The following is a 4,549-nucleotide window of genomic DNA, read 5'->3' on the forward strand; positions in this document are numbered from 1 at the left end:
CATTTCGTTTATTTTTATGCGTGTGACATCTCACGATTGTCAACTATATTAAAAACGTTTATTAGTGCATATACTTTCTGAATTATATTATGGCCATCATCAGCAGTGCACTAATAATACCGTAATGTGCTGACGGATACTCAACCTCTGTATGGTCGAACAATGCGTGGGTGTGCTTTGTACCTCCTAAATTACAGTGTAAGTCTTCCAGGAGATCAGAGATTTAAACGTAGAGATTTCGAAGAAACACTGTCATGAGTGCGCGTTTGAGAGTCACGAAGGTGCAAGTGCTTCCCTCAGAGAGGACTACACTGACAGGTGAATCACCTGTGCCAAGGCGGTCATTGAAGGCACAGTGTATGATCAGATTGTAATGATGGACGTTTGTTGGCAATTTTGTTGCAAACGTTTGATCACCAGCCAACGTGACAACATCGGTAGGTTGTGAATGAAAGTGAGTTGTGGTTTTAAGACTGGTGTCATACGCTATGTAGATAATGATACTTGCATTTATTTTTTCATGGCTGATTTATCAGAGTCGGCTATTATGAATGTTTAACACCGTTGACTGACGTGCTGCAAAAACAAATACCCATTTTTTAATCACCTCGTTACTGACCCACGGATACCATTCGAGGCCATCAGCGCTTCTAAAGCATCGGGTGTCAAAACCTCAAGACGCTTTACATAAACTTTTGACCAATGTCATGCTTCGCAACCAATCAATAATACAGCACTAATTATATCCTGGTAAATGCATCCCTTGAGACCAAGATTAATGCAGTCTAGACGCCACAAGTGGAGCAAATTAGCAAACTTCTTTCTGACCTTTGAGTTTCTTTCACGCACCTCATTGGACACAATGCCGTTAGAGCTGATACAGTTCAACAACTTCAAATGATCTTCCATGAGTCCGTCATCATTGACAGCAGTACGTGGCTTATCAAATGCGATTTCTGGTGCCGGATACACTCTTCAACAAAAGTTTCCGGTGTACAACCGAGGACTCGCTTCCTAGTCGCCTGCCAAAAAGCTACGGTTCGGTGGCAACAATTATCGAACACACGATGTTCCATTTACGCTACTCACACGGTTAATCAGCATTATATCCTATTATTATATTATATTATATTATATTGTATTGTGTTATATTATATTATATTATAAATTTCACATCCACATCGCTCTACTTCGAACAGTCGTCTCACTGCCGTCGCGTAATTACTTTTCGTGAGTACACACTGAAATGGGGAGCAAGAGTAAAGTTGTCATTTTCTCCTCAAATACTCCGGGAATTCGCGCCATATTTTTAGAATGAAAATGAACGAGATTGGTTGATCTCACAATTTGTGAATAGTAACCCCACAATTAAACCCCCCCAACCAACCGGTTTACTCAACTGAGGCCATTTCACACGGAATATTTGAGAGTTGGCTCGAAACTAGTGCCTCTGAGCAACCACCCTCAGCATCAGAACAAAGACCAAGCTGGAATTCTTTGGGATGCACTACCCTTTCAGAAAAGACCGGGGAGCACAATATATGTTTTCAGTTTCGTTACTTTAAAGTGACCGTTCGGCAACTAGGTTGAACCCAACCCCACCTCTTTGTTTGCAATATGATCGGGGGTTTCAAATATGGCTTCAGGCTAAATGAACTTTGCATGGTAGAACGGTCGTCAAAGAATAAACGCTCCTAAGGTGATCACTGCAAAAACAGCTAACTTCGACTTTCAACTATGCAACACATTCAATCCATTCAAAGGGGAATTCCCAGATTTTTATTCGTTTGGTTCTTTTAAAACCGCAAGTTTGTTATGCCTTTACGCACTTTTATCTCCCTTCCTTTTTACAAACAGTAAATCAATAGAAGAAACAAAAGTTCCGAAAAATCCCAAACAGTACTGTATATTTTCTTGATGAAACATACTACCAATAAATTTACTGAAAATCCATCGATACAAATTGTCATGCAGTAAATGACCAAAAAGGGAGACCATTTGAGTAGATGTCATTCTCAGAGGTCACTCATCCGCCTAAAGCAGAAATCATCCTTAATGCACTGCTCATAAGGTTGCTGAAAATTCTTCGATAGCCCACGACCGGTTTTGCCCTTTTGGGGGCTCATTAGGTAGGTGCAGTCTTAGAGTTTCCGCCAACCTTATGTTCCATTTGGAGCCAAATTGCACGAAATTGGCGAAAAACGCTCATCGCCTGGAAACATCACAAACGAGAGATTCAGGTGAGTCTCTCGCAAAACCAAATTTGTTTGGGATACTATCCTCCCTAAATTTCCGTTCGTTCATTTGACAGTCAAGTGCTGGGAACTCATGGAGGTTATAAATCCGCACACCGAGTAGTTTACACCCCACTGGTGATGATTTATTTAATTACAGTTTGAGGTGACTCTGCCCTTCAATGTCCAAATGGTTGGCCACATATCAGAACTCATTCCCTACTTGAAATGAGACGTATTCAATGCTTACAGGACTTACCAATGAAAGACGGGAATAGTGAGGTTTTTCAGAAGAGCATGTTATCCTATCACGTGATGATCTAGCTGTTCGTCAGTAGATGGTCTTGGACAGTTCAGCAAGGTAATATGAGAACCATGTGAACAACGTTCACTACCAGGTATACACGATACTAGGTATGTCTTTTATGGACAGAATGCAGAGCAAGAATAGTTGGATCAACCACAAGTTCGAGCCCAAGGAGAGAGTATCTGCAAAATTTCTGACTGTCTAAGGGTCGATCAGTATTCAGCTGTGGCGCCGTTTCGGTGCTTAACAGCCAAGCCACCCGGAGGAAACACGAGGGAAGAGGCCGAAACACCGGGGCTGGACTGGAACTACAGACATTTCGGTCTCACCACAACCCGTGAGTTATCTGGAGATAAATTAATGTTTACTGGACAATGAATATGATCTTTACAGGTCATGTGAAACGGAGATCACAGTGGTACGGCACTCGTCCTAGTGTGTTATTGTATTGTTATCGAGAAACATCGATTAGTACTTGCTCCAGCGGTTGGTAGATGCCCCCCCCCCCCAATTAACATCATCCAGACTGTGCCCACTGGGTGGGAAAGCTTAAAATAAGTCAACTCAAGAAGCAACCAGTATCGGTTAGGCACCAGTGAATACGGCTTAAAATTTCAGGTCACTCCATTATTTTATTCTGGTCCTTAACTCAGGAAAGATTTGGCTTGAAAAATATGAAGAGAACTCTATTACAAATACGATGATACAATTCTCGGTACCGATCAAATTTTATAACTACGCATCCACGTAAACTTCGTGGCGGCAGTAAATGATCTATTCACATTACATTTACGTCAAATTAATCAATATTTCGTAAGATCACTAATTGAGGATTGCTCAATAGTTAGGGTGTAAATTTACTGACCGGAAGATCCATGGTTCGAACCCCAGCCCGGCATCTCAACTGTTCCTGTTTAAGCTTGAAAGTGATTTCCTCGGATGGTTTGGCAGATGGGTACCGAAGATGTGTTGTAGTTGAACGATTACTTTGTTTTTCATGGATTACCATAAAAAATGCGACGTTAATTCCCTACAGGTGTCCGGTCGAGCTGGATATGACAAACGCACCTAAAGCGCTTATGATGTCCAGTTATTACTAAATATCTTTCAGCTTCTCCCGATGCCTAGCTGCCATGCCACCCGAAGGAAGTAAGAGCGCTGGGATAATGCCAGGTTGCCCAAGCCTAGAGAGGAAAAGTCGAGATGCGGAGATCGGGTTCGAACCGCGAGCCGTCCGGTCAGTATATTCGCGCTGTAACTACATGGGCCATCTCACCTCAGCGTTAAATATAAAATTCCAAGTTGATCGGATTTACATTTAACGCAATGCCTGGTTTGTGCACTACCATCATTCGGCTTTGTAAGTATGGTACTCCTTTAAATGGGAAAACCTCTTATAGAGGATGACTCCTTCCGAAGGAAAGACCTTGGAACCGGTGGTTTCCTCGCACGTGGAAAGCCTCACCGACCGAGATTCACTAGCGGAGTAAGAAGTGACCTTGCCAATATCAGTCTGTCTCAACAGGACTAATCTGGGCAGACTTCAAATCAATAATAGGAGCTAATATATGCACACCCACAATAATGTTGTGGAATACATTACAGCTTTCCGGATAATGAAGTTGTAATCTGGGATTAGGCGACTTGATATAATAGGCCGAATGCACCCTGTTTCTCATTAGGCCGATCGGATACATTACCGTAATAGACGATATGGGTTTGATAAGATGCCGATGAGGTTTCACTGAAACCTGCAAGCAGTTAGTTTAAAACACCTGAAATTCTATCAAATTACGTGTGCGAAAAGGGGGTCTTTTCCAGACAAGCCACTTTTTGCCAGCTCCAATTTAATGTACGCACACAACCTTGATCCATTTTTGATTAAAACAATTCCTCACCCGCATCTAGGCTGATTTTGTGTAAAAATTCTCTCCGTTCGGACGTAAAACCTTAAATGAACTTTCTGACGCTTTCAACTCTCGTTCATGACAAGGAGAGGGCAATACGT

Source organism: Opisthorchis viverrini (genome assembly GCF_000715545.1).
Source record: "Opisthorchis viverrini unplaced genomic scaffold opera_v5_164, whole genome shotgun sequence".
Classification (NCBI taxonomy): domain Eukaryota; kingdom Metazoa; phylum Platyhelminthes; class Trematoda; order Opisthorchiida; family Opisthorchiidae; genus Opisthorchis; species Opisthorchis viverrini.